General features: G+C 36.0%; 1 pseudogene; it reads right to left on the bottom strand.

Moving 5' to 3' along the window:
• The window catches only part of LOC135220690 (lachesin-like), a 136,419-nt pseudogene that overhangs the window by 41,503 nt on the left and 72,906 nt on the right, over positions 1–22,010 (bottom strand).

Here is a 22,010-nt window from a genome sequence, read left to right as displayed (position 1 = left end):
ACCTGAAAACAAACAAAGATCATTCAACTTATGTGAAGATGGGCTACCCACTTATATTTCCCCCACTTATCATTTCTCTATTTGTTTGCTGAATACAGTTTACCCGCATGAAGGTGTAATCAAACAACAGGAAGCAAAACAGCTATCTAAGTAAACCAACGAACTTACGATGAAACTGTTCACCCTTCATCCTACCTCAGCTGAGAAGATTATGCCATAGCATGAAATAACTCTTGTAATCGGATCACATGAAATTACCTAACACTGCACAGCTGGTGTTCGTTTAGATTTTTGACAAGAGAAGTTCTTAGAATAATAAGGGAAATCGTGAAAATTGTATATTGGGTTTAAAATAAATCAATATACAGGAGGGGATTCAAACCTTTTTCACTGTCTTGAGTTAGAACCTGTCTATCTCTCTATCTCGCAATAAAAACACATTCTTCGTGTTTGATTTGAATGATTAAGAAAAGAAAAGGCCATTGTAGAAAACGGACTTTCGACCTTCACCAAGGTCCTCTTCAGCTAAGTACGGCTTTCGACAGTGGTTGTTAGCTGATCTATCTATCCACCTATCTAAATTAATAACACATCAAAAATTCCTTCAACTTCAAAGAAGCCATACTTAGCCAGGACTCAGACCTCTTTATGGCCAGTTATGACGCCGAGTCTTTGTTTGCCTATACATGTGAATGAGACTAATGAAAATTATTATCAAGAAACTCTTTAGTGAAACTGACTCTCTTTTTTATAATTTTAACAAATCTGATTTTAAGAAACTATTGCAACTGGCAGTGCAGGGCACTGCCTTCATTTTTAATAATAATTGTTACACTCAAATAGATGGTATGGATATGGGTTCTCCATTAGGGCCCATATGTGCAGGCATTTTTTGTGTGCTCCCTGGAGGAGTACTTTTTAGACACCTGTCCATTGAGTTACCATCCGCTGTTCTACAAAAGGTACGTTGACGATACCTTCGCGCTTTTTAAATCCAAGTACGACGCCGAAAGCTTTCTTGATTTTATTAATAGGGCACACCCACATATAAAATTTACTGTGGAGTGCGAAAGTGGTAATAAACGACCTTTCTTCGATGTTTTAGTCTTACGACAATGTGATCATTTTAACACTTCAGTTTACAGGAAGAGAACTTTCACAGGACTAGGTTCAAATTTTTAGTCTCTGTTTTTTGGCTTTAAATTAAACTTTTTATCTACATTACTTCATGGTGCTTTCTCAAGGACATCTAGTTGGGAGTTTTTTAATCATGAAATCCACTTTTTACGTCCATATTTTACAAGCAATTATTTTCCCACAACACTTTTTCACAGGTATGTTTTTAAACTTCTTAATAACGTTTTCATTCCAAAAGTCCTTGCCTACTGTGTCTAAGCTTCCATTTTATGCAAATACACCTTTAATCCATGACAAATATGTCTATGATGCACTAAGAAAAATATTTAATTATATACCAGCTATCAGATTTAATATCAGCCCGACAAATCCACTTAGTTTAGATAGTTTGTTTAAATTCAAGGATAAACTTGACCCTTTGATGACCGCATGTGTTGTGTACAAGTTTAATTACCCTGAATGTAATCTAGGGACCTACGTGGGACCCAGACAGAAGTTACTAAGGGATCAAAATTGATTGTCATAAGGGCGTTAGCTATCGAACTGGTAACAAACTTGCTAATCCTGAATTTTTCTAATGTCAGACAATACGCCAATAAATTCAAGCATAATATACAATGCAAAGATTTTGAAATAATCGGACGGGCTCCGAGTGGCAAACTATTGACAATCCTGGAGTCCTTGTTTATTAAACAGCTCGTTCCTCAATTGAACACTGAACAGTCTTCCTCGACAACTCTCTACCTTAGGTGAGCTGTTGCCTTTTGTCATTTCTGGTTTGTTCCTTCTGACTTCCGTCCTTCCTTCTCTCTTGATGGTTGGTTCTGCTGCAACTAGTTTTTATCTTATTTATAATGTATTATGTCTTGTAATTGTATTTTAGCGCTTTTAATGGTAATTTTATTGTTTTCTGTCTTTATACCTTGAAACTGAAACTGTTTTGAAACGTCGCAATAAATGTATTTTAAGGACCACCTGAGATGTGCTTCCTCCTACAACAGTCTTCTATTGTTCGAGTTACTAGTAACCGCCATATCTTAGAACGTTATATATGAATATATATACTACTTATATATATATAGTTTTTATATATATATATATATATATTGTATATAATATATTATATATATATATATTGTATATATATATATATATTATATATTGTATATATATATATGTATATAATGTATATATATTAATATATATATATATATATTGTATTAGATATATATATGGTATATATATATATTGTATTATAATATATATATATTGGATATAAGATATATATATTGTATTGATATATATATAATTTGTATATATATATATATATATATTGTATATATATAGATATGTTATAATATATATATATTGTATATAATATATATATATATATATATATATTATATATATATATAATATATATATATAATATATATATAGTATATATATATATATAGATAGATATATCACATATCTCATTTTCATGGACACAAAGAACTTTATTCCCCTGAGCTTCTCTTGGGTGGCACAGTTAATTAAAAACTTTGTAGTTAACCAACATTAGTGGGTCGCAACCAAGGTGGAGGGAGAATCTATGTAGCTCCTTTCTCCAAACATGATAGAGAATATATTGTAATCTGTGCTTGTATTTTCTAACTACTGTCTCGTCGTTACTTTTCCTTGCATGCATAAATTGTTGCGTTACATAAAAAATATTAAGCTATTCAGTCAACTTGATACAACTTATTCCTACAGATATTGCATTACGAAAATATTCTAGTATCCTTTGTACAACCGCCTGTATCTTCAATATTTGATCACGTTGTCTTTACACTAATACTTACTATTTAGACCTTCCAGAAACTTCTTAAAAACGAGGCCTGGAAATTTGGCAGAAACGCAAAAACTCATCACTTGCTAATTTACATCCAGCGTAAAATAAAAAATTCAAAACATTGTTTTTATCTTAAGGAGATCTATTTCTGGATACAACTTGCCGTGCAATAAACTGTAGCCTTTGCTATTGGAAAGTGCAACATTTGCTTACTTGGAAAAAAAAAGGAGGGGGGGATGACCACGAGTAAGAGACCCAGCCCCCAACTCTGGTAAGTCAAGACCCTTTAACGTTCAATACTTCTTCCTATCCAGCAGACATTAAATACGGCGCTATTCCTTCTTGTATATGACGGCGCCATGTCACGGCTAATTCGACTTAATTCCCGTGTTGACCCGAGATTCAGATCTAAGTCGAAGCATCGTGTGCTTGGCTATAAAGAAGAAATATGACCCTGGGGAGATTTTCAATCTTTTTTTAACGGCTTTTTAACCCATTCTTCGCCTGGGGCGTCTATACAGCTAGTTATCAGTGATATTCCTGAGTTTTTCATTACAGTGCAAATTTGTATGCACTTTATATGATAGGAAAAATTCTACAGTGACAAGAACTAAATTACAATCCACAAATAGCGGAACTTTTACATCTGATGTCACCTCAAATACTTCGCTACCTATTTCCCATAATAATCTATATATAGATATCATATATATATTAGATATATAATAGATATATATAATATTAAGATATATATATATATATATATATATTAATAATATCTATATATGTATATATAATATTATGATATATATATATATAAATATATATATATATATATATATATCTATTTATATAACAGGAAAACAGCAGTCATTCGAATATATTCTCAAGGAAGCAAGGGAGACGTCTTCTGGTAATTCAAAAGGCTTTATGAGCGACGTTCCCCATCATCACGGCTGTAAATTAAGTTACCAGAAGACATCTCCCTTGCTTCCTTGAGAATATAGTATATATATATATATATATATATATATATATATATATATATATATATATGCATGAGAGAGAGAGAGAGAGAGAGAGATTTAAAACTTTAAATACTTCGCCTTAGCCCAGCTCAAAACCTTAGCTTTACAAAAGGACAAAAATGTAGTCGAACACAAGTACAGGCGCGCATTACAAAAAAAAAAAATGTGAATAAGGCAAAACCCAAATGCTCAGGAGTAAATAGTCCACGCTGGCAACTGGCAACAGTAACTGAAGACTAGCAAATCATTTACGGCATTATTAAAGGATCTACGAGCGTTTATATTTTCATGGTTACAGTCGTGAAACTGCTCTCTCTCACTATATCCATTACATGGTGAAGTGCTAACAACTTCAAAACATGATATAGCGTTTGCCATGTTTGTTTGGAAAATGGACGTGGCCGTACTATAGCCCGTGTGTGTGGAATTCCATTCTCTTCCAGAACATAATATACAATTTAGTCCTAGGGCCAAGCGCTGAGAGGAAAACTGAGCTTAAAAGGTTACAAAAAAGGTATAACAGGAGGAAAACCTCGCAGTTGCGCTATGTAACAATTGGTAGAAGGTGAAGAGGAACATGGAAGGAAGACTATGAAAGGAGGTACAGGAAAAAGAATGACAGCATGTGAGGTGCACAGACGGCGCTAACCTCCTACGGGGGTTCACTTCCAGAGTAACAAAACACACGGCGATAATGCAGTCAATGAATGTGGCTTATTCCTTGTAACTGGAACCCGCCTGGAAATAGGAAACACACAAAAAGGGAAAAATGGAATGTTGTCTCTGTCACAGCTTCCGATTTTTTTCCAGCTGTCCTTAAAAATTATCATAAATAAAAACAAGAAAAAGTTACATAATCTGAAGTTCTTGTTTCCTCTGAGATTCATAGCCTATGAGTGCCTCTTTGATCCTACGATTCAAGATAAAATCAATGTCCATATCTTAATTAAAATCGAAGCAATGAAAAAAATAATAAAGAAATCTAATAAATTCGTGTTAGAAGATAACAAACTTCGGTTGCCCTTTAACGCGTTCGTTTTGAGCGACTAAAGTCTTTGGAGCAACGCTCAAGTATCGCAAGGATTAGGATGGAACTGGAAGAACAAGAAGTAACAATGAGTTACACAACGGCATATTCCTTCCTATAGTGTAATGACCATTTAATACTTCACAAACAAAAATCACGAATAATACAACGGCAAACGAATTTGTTTGGTTACGAATCAATTATAAATTCTCGGCCAAAATAAAAAAATGTCACATTTCCCAATAATAACACGAAACATACCCGTTGAACGTAAATGAAGTCTTTATGGACCATCACAGGGAAACCGTCTGTTTCTTGTCCCCTCCTACAAATCGCATTAGGTATTCAACAAGTACCTGGGTTGCTGTTTTACACGACAAACTTCCAGATTAAAAATGGAAGCATGTTTGTTTTCCCCCAGATACGTCACTTGTTGGGAAACTGTTCTTGTCTCGGCGTGGTTGAAATAAGCATACAAACAATTAGACTTACTTCATCAGTATTTAGGCCTATGTGTATACAGCAAATGTTGAGTTAGAAAAAATGCCTTAATCTACTGAAAATAAGTGTTTTAAACACCTATATTCTTTTTCTTCTTCATTCATAGATCAATAAGTATCTCAGAAGAGAGAGAGAGAGAGAGAGAGAGAGAGAGAGAGAGAGAGAGAGAGAGAGAGAGAAACCGGCTCTCTTTCACAGAAGTATAATACAGACTGATCAACCTACTGGTCATATCAAAGTGGAAGTCGAAACACAGAATAACTTAACTGACTCATTTCTTTCCACACATCAACTTTTAAAGCAGATATAATATACGAGTGTCGTAATGAAGCAGAACTGATCCTAGTGGATCTCCTGTGATTCCGATAAACTGCTGCATCACTATGTTAATGATGACACATCTGTCAACGAAAATGTTCACAAATAAGATTCTCCTTGGATTGTGAACCTACTTATTTGGGTTTCATTGGATTGACTAAATACACATTTTTGTCTTAACGGATTATTCATTTGCCTTCTTAAACGTAAAGGTTGCTTACCGTAGTTTATAGGATGGGAAGCCAAGTTACTTATCGCCGTTGAGGTTAAAAAATAAATAAGAAAAAAACCCGCATTGATAACTAATTCCGGCAAAAAAAAAATATATATATATATAAAACTATATGAAATCTAAGTTCCGGATCAATTATTATGAACCTTTCTTTGCAAGAATTTGTATGCAGACAAAACTTGGTCATTTTTGTTTCAAAATTGGGAATCTTTTAATAAGATTACATATTCCACTAGAAAATGAGTCGACAGATTGTAGTTATCAGATAAATTTCAACAAATAACCTACAATATGTACATTTAACATTTAAAAAATATATATATAATTAAAATATTCCCGCTGAAAGATTACCTCTCCAATAACCAATAACAAAAGGTAAACGAAAAAAACAACAAGGCAAACTGAATATAAAGTAGTCATCAGTCTGCAAATACCTGACTGCACCGTAACAAGCCTGAAATTAGAAATGAACTGCAAATGGTCAAGGTAATCAGACATGATAATCGAGGGAGTATCGAATGGGACAAGAGAAACCTTATGAAGAAAAAGACGTAGAATGTTTGAGAACCAAACCTCCCAAGCTTACGAACGACCATCGCAGTAAATCACGACGATAACCATCATATGAGCCGAGCTACAACGACGATAAAAATCACTCGACTCATTAACACCTCGAATAAACTGCCATCATCTTGCTGTGGCCATAAGCGGGCACCCGGGAGATACTCCACGGCAAAGAACACGAATAATGAAGGACCTTTCCTTGAATACACATGAGGCTGCTTTATGCGTTCGCTTTAAAGGGTTGTCTGAACAAACTGGAAGAGTCAGAAGTCTAGAAATCACTTTGAAGATGATGGTGGCTGAAAGCTGATCCAACCGGAATATCTTTTTACATCGTTTCTTGTGCGCACCGGCATACTTCTCTCTCTCTCTCTCTCTCGCTCTCTCTCTCTCTCTCTCTCTCCTCTCTCTCTCTCTCTATATATATATATATATATATATATATAGATAGATAGATAGATAGATAGATAGATAGATAGATAGATGATAGATAGATAGATAGATAGATAGATATATAGATAAACAGGTTTAGATATCTAGAGAATCAACTTGTAGTAGACAGAACAAATATATCTCGAAAGACAATAATCCTAAGAAATAAGGTACTCCGACCTACAGGAGGGATTTTAAGGTGGAAACCACAACAATAATTCATTCCCAGAAATTGGACTAGTGGGAAATAGCGTGATGACAGGTTAAGGTACCAGCATTCCTCAATATTAAGATTATACCACTGCTGCGATGTAATTGGTATTGTCTATTATATCCTTTGATTAAGCCTCTGATTTTTTACCTAAAAGAACACTGACTGTTGTGAGCACTTGAGAGCTTCTCCAGGGTTTCAAAACTTTCTCCATCTACACTCTACGTACATCCATTCTTTGCTTTCGTAAGTGAAACAATAGTTTCTATTCCACCTTTTTTCATAAGCCCCGCCTTCTTCGTTTCACCCATTCTCTCTTTCAACCATCATCCGTTTTGGGAACTGATCACTTCCTTTCTTCCTTTACCATCTAAGTATGTCATGTACACATTTTTTTTCAATCACTTTCAAACTTCTAACATTTTAACTTCTGATGAACACTTTCTTACCTGTGTAAATGCACACTGTTCTTCCCTTACAATCCTTCTGTCATCTAACTTACTTTCTCTAAATCCAACTTTAAATCTTCCCTCGTATACTAGATAAATCTAAACCCTCATAATTCCTTGCAGTTGTTTCCTATCCCCTTTGCTTTTTTATACAGTGGAAAATGATTCCTCCTACCATTCCTGAGAACTTTTACTTTGTTCTGACATGCCTCATAAACCTTATCAACCGCACAATCCCAATATCACCACCGTATAGCAGTATCTCACACGTAGCCTCATTTACTCCTGGTTTCTTTCCTTCCTGAAGCCTCTAATTTCCAATATATACATTATATATATATATATATATATATATACTATACATATATTATATATATATATATATATATATATATATATATATATATATATATTATCTCAAGTTATTTCCACAACCATTTTTAAACTTATAACAACCTTCTTGCCTAGTTTACTTAATCCTGTTTTCTATTTTGTATTATTAAGCAATCTTCAAAGACTCACTTCAGGATTACTTTCACTTCAGACAGCATTTTTCCATCTGCCGCTTTTATTCCTAGATTCATTTGCACATTAGCCTCTCTCTCTCTCTCTCTCTCTCTCTCTCTCTCTCTCTCTCTCTCTCTCTCTCTCTCGGGCCCGAATACGCGTTGAGAGCACAGTTCTTTTATGATGATTTTTACATGAATAAGCTATTTCCAGAAAAGAACATTTTTTCTTGAATTACATGTTACGCATAAGTATTATTTATAATTTCATAACTGAATTAAATAAAGTTAGTACCGAGAGAGAGAGAGAGAGAGAGAGAGAGAGAGAGAGAGAGAGAGAGGAGAGAGAGAGAGAGAGAATTTTCGATAATTAACTCTCAAAGTAGGTGGAAAGTAATGCTCGTGTTTCACAACTCAGTCTTCCCTCGGTCGTTCGGGATGCACCAGGATGCAAAACACGTCTGGTACGCGAATTAGGAACTTATCAAACCCTTTTTAAATGGTAGTGCTTGATTCTGTATGCACGATACTGATACAGAAATAGTGCAGCATAATTAAGTTTTCGAATGAACGTAACGTTACTTCCTATCGGATTCTCGTTTCCATGAATCAACGGCGAAGGTTAAAATTATTTCGATATCAATTACCATTACAGATGATTAACCATGACGCCATATAATTAAGTTATTTATTCGCAACGTTACAACAGTTTTTATAGACAATGAGGATTGCAAGACTTCACCTTAGATTTCAAAGCCGACACCAAGTAATAAATTATATCAACTGATAAAAATCTCTGAGCAAAAATATTCTCGGAGGAAAAGGAGCGTCTAACTCTACCCATACTTTTAAGCCAGTCAATAAACCTGGGCACAAACAACATTACAAATAAACCTGGGCCGATCGTTATAGTTTAGAAGGAATCTACAGGTCACAGGTGTGGCGCCACATTCTCAAGAATGATGGAAGGAATGACATTTCACTCCGAGGGCCCACACGCCTTCAACGCGTTGCCAACGTACGATTATTTTCAGTAACACATTATTAAATCAACTTGGTAAAATCAATTTCTTCAAAAGTGGACGACGTAAAATTCATTCCTGCAAACTTTGGCTGAACCTAAAATCCACTTCGTCAAAAGTTGATTGGACGTGAAATTAAATTCTTCAAACGTTGACTGAACTAAGAAGTTAATTTATCTCAAATACAATAACATTTGGAAAATGGATCGATTTATTATAAATGGGAGATTTACTACAGGGCCTGGCAAGACCTGTTACTTTCATCCTTTGCCACAAAAGTTTCGTGGTGGACGTAGTTTCACGTCAGCACTTGGGGAAAATGGTACCTGTTGATTAACACGGAATCTGAACCGCGTACCCACTACGAATTCGTGAAGTGTCTTGGCTAATGAGTTTTGGCTAAAGCTAAGTGGGCTTAGGGGGAAAATTCTTTACTAATCAATTTAGCAGAGTTCAAAAAGATGGTGGTCTAGGGATTGGCTGCTCTGAGCCACACAAGTTACACCTCAAACTCGAGTACACAGAAAAAAATTACATTGCATATCCACAATAAATCTACTTTGTTTGAATTGACGAAGGTGATTTATGAAGTTTTTCTTATTCGTTTTTTTCTAATTATCAGGCCAATATCATATATAACAAATAAACAGAAATATGAAAATAACAATTTCCCAAACACCACCGGTACAGCTAGAGAGAGAGAGAGAAGAGAGAGAGAGAGAGAGAGAGAGAGAGAGAGAGAGAGAGAATGTTCATGTGAGATTTGCATAAAAATCTTGATGTTCATCGCTAACTCGTTAAATAATCCAACAAATCTTGGCAGAGTAAGGCGCAAGCATCTTGACTAAAATGAGCAATTCTGAAATCAGCTAGCTCTCCCCTCTACATATAAGCTGGCAGGTCGTCCATCACTGCATACTGGACACAAACATGCTGGTGATTAATGGTCCCACAGCAAAGAGATGTTGCATTCAGGCTGAAAAGAGCTTCGGCAAAACATGCCCACTTTGCGTATGAAATCATCGGCACACAATGATTAAAAGTTTTCGGTTTCTTCATATTTTCTTTTCATTATTTTATGAGAGTAAGGAATAATAGATGCTTTACCTCTGAATGTACGCAAATTCAAAATCTGCAGCATAACTTTTATAACAAGCTATGTCCGTACCTTCGTACAAACTGCAGAAACACAAGATTATTTGCATATGAATACATATACATGCGTGTCTTTGTAAGTACGATTATATGCATATGAATACACCTACATGCATGTCTGTGTAAACATGATTATGTGCATATGAATACATATACATGCATGTCGGTGTAAACATGATTATGTGCATATCAATACATACACATGCATGTCTATGTGTAAACAAATCGCGTGGAGAGTTGAGGGTTATTAATGGAAAACCTGATTATTGTTCCAACACAAGAGAAGAGTCTCGTTCGCCAGCTGTTCCCTACAAATTGCCCGAAATCATTATACAAACAAACAAGAGACCACGAGCGCATAAGCACGGATTCGTGGCGTTACATAACAGCCTGCAATTAAGAAAGACAAGTGGTCCCCCAGGGACTAATTTTAAGATTCTTCAATAATGTGCGTATTTTAAAAGGTGATAAATTGTCACAAATGTATAATCACCGTAAAAAAACATCCGTTCGACAATTTACAAACGTTAGTTTTTATTTGGTTTACATTAAGTTGGTCAAGTATTCAAAAGGTACCATAGGCCTGGTGTGGACCTCTAGACTAAACATAAGAGAAAATTTGTGATAAAAGCGAACAGAGAGAGAGAGAGAGAGAGAGAGAGAGAAGAGAGTGTGTTCCAGTCTAAATGCTCTATGCCGTTTTCATCAATACAAATATAATGTCCACTATCCCTGTCAGACTAACATCATGTATTAAACAATGAATGAATATTTACAAATATTTCCTAACGGAATACGTCTGTTACAATATGTTTTTGGATAGCACATACAAAATCTATGTTTAGCGTCATGGGAAAAATATTTTTCTACGTTGTTGTGATATGGAAAAACCATTTTTCCAAGTTTTAGTGACATGGAAAAAATATTTTTCTACGTTGTAGTGACGGAAAAATATTTTTATACGTTGTAGTGACTTGGAAAAACTATTTAACTACGTTGCAGTGACATGGAAAGAATATTTTCCATGTATTTTTTCATGTTTAAGTAGATCTGAACATCAAAAATTTTATCTTGTTAAGTTAATGCAGATCGCAAACATTTCGTAGAACAAAACAGAGTGAGAAGTGAAATATTATGGTTACGTCAAGAGACAAAAAACAGTGGCACAATCAAGTGATGTCCAGAAAAACTATATTGCCAATAAAAATTGGTATAAAATTACCCATTTCGGCGGTTCCTGATTAACAGCTTAATGTTCTTGAAGGAAAAACAAAGCCAGCCTAATCTAGGAACTAGCCACAATAATAATGGGATACTTGGGAACCCTTACGACATAAAATAAACATTACAAACAAATAAGCAACGCTGTTATGGGCTACCTCAAGAGCAAGAGCCCCAGCTGATATATGGCCAGCTTTTTCTAAAACACCATTTAATTGAATTGTCAGTTGAATCACACAAACAATCGATATGATAATGATGTGATGGTACTAAATCTAAACTATAGTATGATGTGCATTAAATCATATTTTTCAAAAGATTAATCATCTGATGTTCCGCTAATCAGCTAAGGTAAACATGTAAGAAGATGGAATACAATGCCGTTAGTTCCAGCCATAATCTAAACTTGAAATCAGTCTTCGCAAGAATGGCGTAGCTTCTGATGTAGTACTGACCTTAATAAGATAAATTACCTTACGCCTTGAAGAGAGTAGTTTTTCAACACTAGTGGTTGAATACAGCTACGAAAAAAAAATAAGGATTATCTAATGAACTTCAAATATCAACAGCTTCAACATACTTCGTGGACAACCACACTATATAATATTTGTTGGAAAACCCAAATCAATAAATTTATAAGGCATAAGTTCAAAAAGGTTTAATTTAAAACATACCAATTATCATTACTATTCTTTTCATCACTTGTCAAACATACCTCTAATATGCACTGTACAACAAAGCAAAGCAAATTATTCAAGCTAAAATGTTTAAAAATGCGAAGAACACGATTGGAATAAAGATGCTTGCTTAAAGGTAAGCTTTGACAATCAATCTTCACAGCCATCGGTTTCGCCTTCCTCTGTGTGTGTGTGTGTGTGTGTAGTGAAAACGTCAAATTAGGATTGCAGTCGATTGTAAGACAGGAACTGTGTTGCAATCACTCGTTTTACGCATACCCGCAAGTGCGCGCACTCACAAGCGGAAGCATCTATCTTATTTATGTGACGGCTACTTCATGAAAATTCTCTCTCTCTCTCTCTCTCTCTCTCTCTCTCTCTCTCTCTCTGTTGTGTGTGGTGTGTGTGTATGTTACCGAGTCTTCGAATCCTCCAATCAGCGAATCAACGAGAGCAGCGTTCACTTTATCGCAAACGACAGTGTTAAGGTTATATAGATTTCTTCGAGAATCAATTTCACATAGATTTATAAATATCAAGTTCATAAACAGGCGTGAGAATGAAATTTTAGTCCTACACTTAATGCAGGGGAATTTAAATACATTAGTTTCTAATATGAATACAATGGTATTTAAATGTCAAAAATATTCTGAAAATGCAATTGCTGTAATCATATACTATCCTGAAACCGTTAATAATTCAATTAACTTTTTTTTCAAACCCACACACACACACACAAACACAAACATACACGCGCGCGCGCGAATTCAAACACAGCCCCACACACATGCACACCAACATTATATAATATATAATATATAATATAATAATATATTATTCTATATATATATATATATATATATGATATATATAACATATACATATACTTATACATACACACACACACACATATATATATATATATATATATATATATATATATACATATATATATATTATATATATATATATATATATATATATATATATATATATATATATATATATATATATATATATATATACAGAGAGAGAGAGAGAGAAGAGAGAGAGAGGGGGGGGGGAGGGTATAAGTGAGGAGAGGAAATACCTCGAATAACAGAGCAGTCGATAAGAGCAAAGATCACACGATGAGAACTTGGTCGAAATGTTTGGATAGCTCGCCCCGTTCCAATAACTTTCTAGTTTCCTTTTCCTTTTGCTTCTTCCTCTTTTTCTCCTTCCTCTTTTCGCCTTCTTCCTCTCTTTCTTTTACTTCTCTCAATACCAACTACCAGATGCTGACGCGATAAGCAAGAGCGGGAAGAGAGGCAACGAAAGCTATTCACAAAAAAAAGAGAAGGATTAAGTCACTTCCCTTTATAAGATTCCCCTCGTAGGATCAAGGGGAGGATCTTGTGATTTCTCGGGATTAGATTCCTTCTGTTCATCACATCGTTGCGGGATTAGGCGCCCTCTCCCTATTTGTGCCTTGTTTAAACCCGTTTTAATGTACTGGGTACAGGTGTTTTAAGAATACGCAAAAAAAATTAAAATAAATAATAAAATAAAATTAAATAAAATGGGATTATAACTTAGGTCTTCTCTCCGTAATCCGTTACCACGAAGAGAGAGAGAGAGAGAGAGAGAGAGAGGGTTACAAGGATTAGGATGTTTCAAAGACTTGTTAGTCCATCCGAGAGAGAGAGAGAGAGAGAGAGAGAGAGAGAGAGAGAGAGGAGAGTTACAAGGATTAGGATGTCTCAAAGACTTGTTAATCCATCCGAGAGAGAGAGAGAGAGAGAGAGAGAGAGAGAGAGAGAGAGAGTGAGTTACAAGGATTAGGATGTCTCAAAGACTTGTTAGTCCATCCGAGAGAGAGAGAGAGAGAGTTACAAGGATTAGGATGTCTCAAAGACTTGTTAGTCCATCCGAGAGAGAGAGAGAGAGAGTTACAAGGATTAGGATGTCTCAAAGACTTGTTAGTCCATCCGAGGGGAGAGAGAGAGAGAGAGAGAGTTACAAGGATTAGGATGTCTCAGACTTGTTAGTCCATCCGAGAGAGAGAGAGAGAGAAAGAGAGAGTTACAAGGATTAGGATGTCTCAAAGACTTGTTAATCCATCAGAGAGAGAGAGAGAGAGTTACAAGGATTAGGATGTCTCAAAGACTTGTTAGTCCATCCGAGGGGAGAGAGAGAGAGAGAGAGAGAGAGAGAGAGAGAGAGTTACAAGGATTAGGATGTCTCAGACTTGTTAGTCCATCCGAGAGAGAGAGAGAGAAAGAGAGAGTTACAAGGATTAGGATGTCTCAAAGACTTGTTAATCCATCAGAGAGAGAGAGAGAGAGAGAGAGTTACAAGGATTAGGATGTCTCAAAGACTTGTTAGTCCATCAGAGAGAGAGAGAGAGAGAGAGAGAGAGAGTTACAAGGATTAGGATGTCTCAAAGACTTGTTAGTCCATCCGAAGAGAGAGAGAGAGAGAGAGAGAGAGAGAGAGTTACAAGGATTAGGATGTCTCAAAGACTTGTTAGTCCATCCCAAGAGAGAGAGAGAGAGAGAGAGAGAGAGAGAGAGAGAGAGAGAGAGAGACTGCAGGAGTCAATGGTCTGTGAGTCTAGTGTCCCGAGAGGGTTTTAAAATGCTTTAAATCTCTTAATCTGAAATCAGATGTGGCGTTAATGGGGGATATATGCAAACAGGCAGAAGTCTTACAGCTCATTAGAGCGGGTTTCGTGGCATTCGGTGCCAAAATACGTGAACGGATTCCGAATAAAAGAAGCTAAACCGTAAATTCTACAAATACTATTGCAATGTATTCAACACCAAATACACCCTGAGGGCCGGCATCTGAAACGGACCAGAGATTTAGACATGACCCAACCCTATTCCCACCAAAGACCAACTTTCCTTACGTACCCCTGTTTTCTGTAACAACACTTTTTCTCTGGTAGAATTCACAAATCCGAATTAAAATAACTTTAAACGTTTCGTCAGTGCAGATGTGTAAACAATAATTACCCATGGCAGATTTTATCATGAGTCACTTAGACGACTCGGATAAACAAGTAAAACTTCTGATTATATACCATATGACATTTTATTTATTTAATTTTTTTTTTTTTGCGAGAGTAAACATTTTCGTATCAAGTCTCGCATTTTTTATTTATCTTTTTCAATGCCAATACCTCACAAAGCTTATCCTGATGCTGACTAATACGCAACAATACTGTTCCCTAAAAATTTGTTCCCAGTCTTTTTTTCTCACCACTGTTCGATACTATCAATGTTTGTAGATCTCAACTCCTAGAACGAACTGCCTCGACTAAAATAAGGTGCAGAGAGCTGACTTCCGTCGAATTTCCCTATTTCAGTAAAAGAGAGAGAGAGAGAGAGAGAGAGAGAGAGTGTGTGTGTGTGGTGTGTGTGTGTGTGTGGTGTGTGTGTGTGTGTATGTGTGTGTGTGTGTGTGTGCGTGCGAGAGAGAGAGAGAGATGAGATAGATGAGAGAGAGAGAGAGAGAGAGAGAGAGAGAGAGAGAGAGAGAGAGAGAGCATTGAAATTCTGGATCTGAAATTCTGATTCTTTAGAAGTGTTCATATCCACTAATAGAACACAATTAATCGAAACTTGTAGAAAGATCAGTAGATGTTAATAAAACTACGTTTCCGTACAAAAAAGGTACGTATTTGTAATAGTGCAATCCTCGGCTCATGAACTACATGTTTCTTCTTGCAATCTTACGCTCAATAGCGTTCATCCGTTTTCACTATACGTATAACTCTATCTATCTATTTCTGTAACTAATCCTACTTTTCATTGCCCTCTCTTCATTTACACTCTGCCACAAAAACTAGAACTACCTCTTGAAATCTTTTGCCTTGCCCTTTCCGTCATAAAGTTTGAATTTTTCTTATGAACCTTACATTCCAAGGCCATGCGATTTTGCATAAAGTAGCTTTAAACCGTCCTCAATTTGAAGCTGAGCTTGCAGTCAACCGTCTTTCGAAAATAACGTTAACTTTGCAAAGTGTTTGTGTTGCTCGTTTCTCTCAAAAAGAGTTTAACTGGATGATCAGATTTATCGACAGAAACTCCTTAATTCAACACTATATCACACGAATTTGTTCTTCCTTCTACTCTGTATTATCACAAACTGAATTTTTTTTCACCAATGCTTTGTGAATATTATCTTTAGGAACCGCGTACTTCCTACTCTCAAACTCCTTTCTAAACGCTTTTCCCCTTGGTATCCTCATTCCCATTTAACCCAGGACCATCATAATATCATCAACACCAACTCTACCTCTGTCAAGTTTCTTTTGATTTAAATCCCCCAGCAACAGCCACCCTATTCTGTTCTCTAAACACACAGAGCTTCATATTCACTCTCGCCCACACACACTTTCTCTCTTTTTCACTATGTGTAATTCCTGGATCATACGCACATACAATTAGAATGATTACCCTAATACGCTTAGATAACTACATTATCATGGTGCTGACACATTTGTACTTGTTTACTAATCCCTAGAGTATTTCTGACACTCCCAGCTCCATCCTTCCTAGGTCTATACCTTGCAGCTACCCCAGCCACAATCGTTCTTGTCACTCTCATTCCAGTTCACTGCCCTTTCATCGCTGACTCACTAACTGCCAAAATCCAACTTTCTCTCCTTCATATATTCTTCATTTAGTCTAGGTTTAATGGTCCAATACAAACCTAAATAAGAAATGGTGCAACCTATACTGTCGATACCTATTTTAAGTATCCGTCGATGTAACAGCTATTTTAACTATAAATGATATAATTTCAATCATTTTCTAATAAACATCTCCACAATACAAACGGGAAATTAAATGTAACCTTCTTGAGACTTTCAATTTTCCAAATCCACTGGAATCGGTACTGTATTGGTCCATCAAAATTACACGTTATAAATTCATTGATTCCTATTTGGCAACTTTAACTGACTCCATTTTCCTTTCCCATTTTGCCTTTTTACACATGATATAGTTCTCCATGTCGTGTCTTGCGGAATATATCAGAAAAAAATTCTTAGAATGTAGAATGTAGGTAAGTATAAAGACCAAGCACTCTAACATAGCAAATGACTGAACAGATACTTGAGGAAAACTGGAATAATGTTGGTCATCTTGTAAGTCTCCCTGCTTCACGACAATATATATATATATATATATATATATATATATATATATATATATATTATATATATATATATATGAGAGAGAGAGAGATAATGGTGCCTCATACACATAGAATAACATGTTCAATATATTTCCTAATATACTCAGCTGTCTAAACTTTAGGCAATACCGCAAAATACTCCCTCCTTTGTTTAACTTGCCTGGTTTTCCTAAACATTAAAAATACGAAGGTTACGTCTACCTCAGAATATGTGTGAAACTCTAGCACGGATGCACAAAGCATGAATGCATAACACCAGCGTCTCCATATCACTTACAAGTAAAACAACACATTCGGCAAAAGCAAAACAAAACAAAAATAAGGAGAGAACATAAAGAAAGAAAAAGATGGGACAGAAGATTAAACCGACAATAAATATCAATTACACAAAAGTTAAAATGTAGTCAAATCTTTTTTATCAAGATCAAATCTACCGCAGGTTCAGGACGTGGTTAAAAGCTTTCAAACGAATTATTCGTCAGGCCTGTTACAAAATACGATGTAAAAACTTACGATATAAAAATACTTACTATGCGAAAATAAATCTTTTTAAAACACAACCACTCCTCTTCACACACACGCACACACACACACACACAGTATTCCTTTACGAACTAAAAGACATTCCCATGTGCGCAGCTCCTGTCAATATCGCGCCTTATCAAAAGCCATTTGGCTTGTCAACACAATGAGCCGAATAGGTCAGTATCAGTGAATCGACAAACAATTTCCTACGTACATGACAGAAGCAAAGCCCTCGGAGATCACCCTCACAGTTTAAGTGTTGTCGGTGTATTATCAAAAGTGCAAAGAAAGAAACATGAAGAAAGTCGTCTGCAAATTGCATTTCCTCCGCGTTTGGTCTTCACGAACTCCAACATCTAATTGCACTTAAAACGATTCTTTGCGGAATAAACGAAGTCTTGAGATAGTATCTCCTTTTTCTCTTCTTGGGAATTCTTACAATTTCTTGAGACTGACGCCAAAAGAGGTGTCAATGATATTTTACGAAGGACACATACAATGCAGAGGGAATTTGATGTTTCTATAATTCTGTATCAAGTACGATTCAACAAGTACAAGTTTTACTATTTATATGTAATATGACTATTTTCAACAAAGTATAACTATTTTGAAATGTAATTTTTTATGCCTACCAATATCATCTTTCAACGCCTCTCTTTGCGAGTCAAAAATATATTCCTCTTGCTTAGAAATTTACTCTTGAAAAGTTACAAAAACGAGTACCATAACCTCTCCAAAACATCTGTAAACAAAACAACAATTAATGATTCTGGTCTCTACTCCTTCCTCTATGTTTCCTCTTTCTCTCTATTCAAGAGACAGAGCCACCAATTATTAACACTAAGTTATGTCCTGACGAGCTATACCCTCTCAGACTGAGTACTGAAAGTGAATATACAAATACGTATAAATTTCAGTGTAGCGTAAACTCAAAAATACATTTTACATGCATGAACTCGAAAAGAAGATCCATAGAATTTTCATAATATTTAAGTAACTTTAACCAATAATCACGAAGAAACCACGTTAAAATGAATATCTTCCTCAAGCACTACAAGAACAAGAGGAAAACGTTATAATAAAGAAATAATAAAGAATAATAATATTCATAATACTATTCAGCCACCCACTCAACGAGGAAATGGCGTCTAATCACACCACTGAGCTGATTAACAGTTCTCCTAGGGCTGGCCCGAAGGATTAGATATTTTTACGTGGCTAGGAACCAATTGGTTACCTAGCAACGGGCCCTACAGCTTATTGTGGGATCCGAACCACATAATATCGAGAAATTAATTTCTAATCACCAGAAACAAATTCCTCTGACTCCACGTTGGGAGAGTAGGGAATCACGGTACTACCGAATTGGTAGGCGAGTACGTAAACCACTCGTCCAGTTGAGGAATTGAGATGAGAGAGAGAGAGAGAGAGAGAGAGAGAGAGAGAGAGAGAGAGAAACTACCTCATCCCCCTCAATACATGCAGAAAACCGGAAGGATAACTCCTTCTGGTGCCACCCACTCGAAAACGAAAAACCGGCATGTTGGGGAAACAACACTTATATAAGGCACTATTTAATCGTAATAAAAGTTGCTCATCATCTATCATTATGCGTTTCTATTCGGGTTGGATATTTCATCACTGCGCGGACAAAGAATTCAATGTCGTTTCTGAACAATTTATCCTGTTTTTTGTGCGGAACAATTTCCACATGGCTGAGGTCATTAACCACAGGGTAAATGACTGGACATAATTCTTTGTATGAGAGAGAGAGAGAGAGAGAGAGAGAGAGAGAGAGAGAGAGAGAGAGAGAGAGAGAGAGAGACTTTGCATGCGATGACGATCCACTGGAGCCACAATTAGTCGTTCATTAACATCAACAGGAACACCCCACATCCGCCGTAATTTCATTTAAGGCGTATCTCTCCCGCAGAGTCTCGTGGGTTGCTCCTCAATGGAACTACGATGATGTTCATTCAATCCTTTGTAAAAAAAAAAAATTCAAATTAACTTTAAATGACAATGATTAGCCACAGGTAACGTTCTCATGCGTCGGCAACACCTAAAAACCCCATCTTATAATGCTTTAGGTAACGCTAAATCACGTACAACTCTGGTTATTATTAACGTGAAGATAATGAGCAATTTGCACTTATATAAATATACATTTAATAAAACCGATGAAAGGCAAGCATTCTAAATCCCAGAGAAAATCAATATAAGTTTGAACAAATAACAGAAGTTAGGGCGGGGTGGCCTATTACGTCTCTCTCTCTCTCTCTCTCTCTCTCTCTCTCTCTCTCTCTCTCTCTCTCTCTCTCTCTCTCTCTCATCCGTCTGCGTGGGAACAAAACTATAAATACTAACACTATTATCAACACAATTAATAACTCTGCTGGAGACTACTTAGGAATCCGATCAAAATATAAAACTAATACCACAGCAGTGAGAATAACAACTTGGCAATGACGACATGCGGTCTGATTTCGTGACAAGAAGTCAGCAGAAAAATGTTATAATGGATGAATTTCCGTGTCAATGTAAAGTATACTGATGAAGAACGTCAGCGTTTATAGAGAGAAACTAATATTTACGCCATCGACATCGACAGGACTCTCTCCATAAACGATGAATTTCAACGGTCAGATAGATACTTGGTTCACTTTCTTTCACTTTGGTTTTCTGCACAGCCTCTTTGTGTTTTTTCTCGGGAGTATCGTAGCTCCAGCAGAATAAGTCTTTACTTTTTTTTTTTAATTTGCTTTATTCTTGTATGATCTTCACTTCAGGCGGTATTCTGTTGTATAGTCTTGATGCGCTATGATCAAATGCTCTCTCGCCTGACTTACAATTTGTTCTAGGTTCAAAAAGCCTATATGTACTGCTTTAACAACTGTTGAAGTAACGTGGGAGCTCACCACAGACGAACGAATAAAGGATTCCTGCCGAGGGAGTGTCTTTCAGGGCAACACTTTGATTCATAATTCAAACCGACGCTAAATGAAGCTATGACTTCACATTCAACAATTATTTAGCGTGTTTTAATGTGATTTAGTCAATGGTACCTAAAAGTATTGAAAACATTTTACTGTAAGTATGAGGCTTAACCCTCGTGATAAATGCTCATTTGGCAGTGCTCTGTTGTATGAAAATGCTCAATGGAGCTAAAAAATACTTTTATAAAAAGCTAATTCACAAATTTCACCGGTTTTAAATAATACCCAAGATTTGTTGATATACAAATTAATGTCCTAACACGCAAAAAAAGTATTCTGGTTTCTGTTAAGAACCTGAAATTCAGCGAACATAGTGACAAAAATTATCACCGTAACCCGCGTAGTCCTCAACACCGCTCAATTCAGCATAAATCATGTATTCAATTAATTCCTGCACATCTCACATAGATTTCATTCAAGCTAAGTGGATAAAATGATTTAATCACTGCTCACCAACCAACCTACACCACAGTCACCGGGACAAAACAAAGTCTCCCTCGCCAAAGTATTTTCTCCACCACCAGCAAAAAGCCGTCTTTTCGATCCCTCAGACGAGTTTCTTTAAATCTCCCGGGGCTACCTTTTCTCTTCAAGTCTCATTTATAAAAAGAATGGTAAATAGGGGCTCTCTAAGTGTCCTTTTGGGCTTTCGTTTGCTCATCTGTCTGGCTTTTTTTTTGTTTCAACATCCCCCCTCCCCTTTCCCTTCTATTCCCTTCCCCTCCACTCCATACCTCGGGTCCTATTTTGTCGGCTTCTCGTAGGTCTCAAGTTAAACGTAGGGCCGTAACGTTATATTCTAATTGAGACAAGTACTACAGCGTGGCGGACCTCTGCAATCATTCGCTCGGAGTGCTCAAGTAAGTGGGGATTTAAGACTTCAATTTAAAACTTAAATTAATCAAATTAAATTTAATTAAATTCAAATTAAATATATTAAATACATAAAAATAAATACAAATAAGAAGATATAAAAAATAAATTTATA

The sequence above is a fragment of the Macrobrachium nipponense genome, chromosome 2 (genome assembly GCF_015104395.2).
Source record: "Macrobrachium nipponense isolate FS-2020 chromosome 2, ASM1510439v2, whole genome shotgun sequence".
Taxonomy (NCBI): Eukaryota; Metazoa; Arthropoda; class Malacostraca; order Decapoda; family Palaemonidae; genus Macrobrachium; species Macrobrachium nipponense.
The sequence above is the reverse complement of the archived record's forward strand: the minus strand, read 5'-3'. Positions and strand labels throughout refer to the sequence as shown.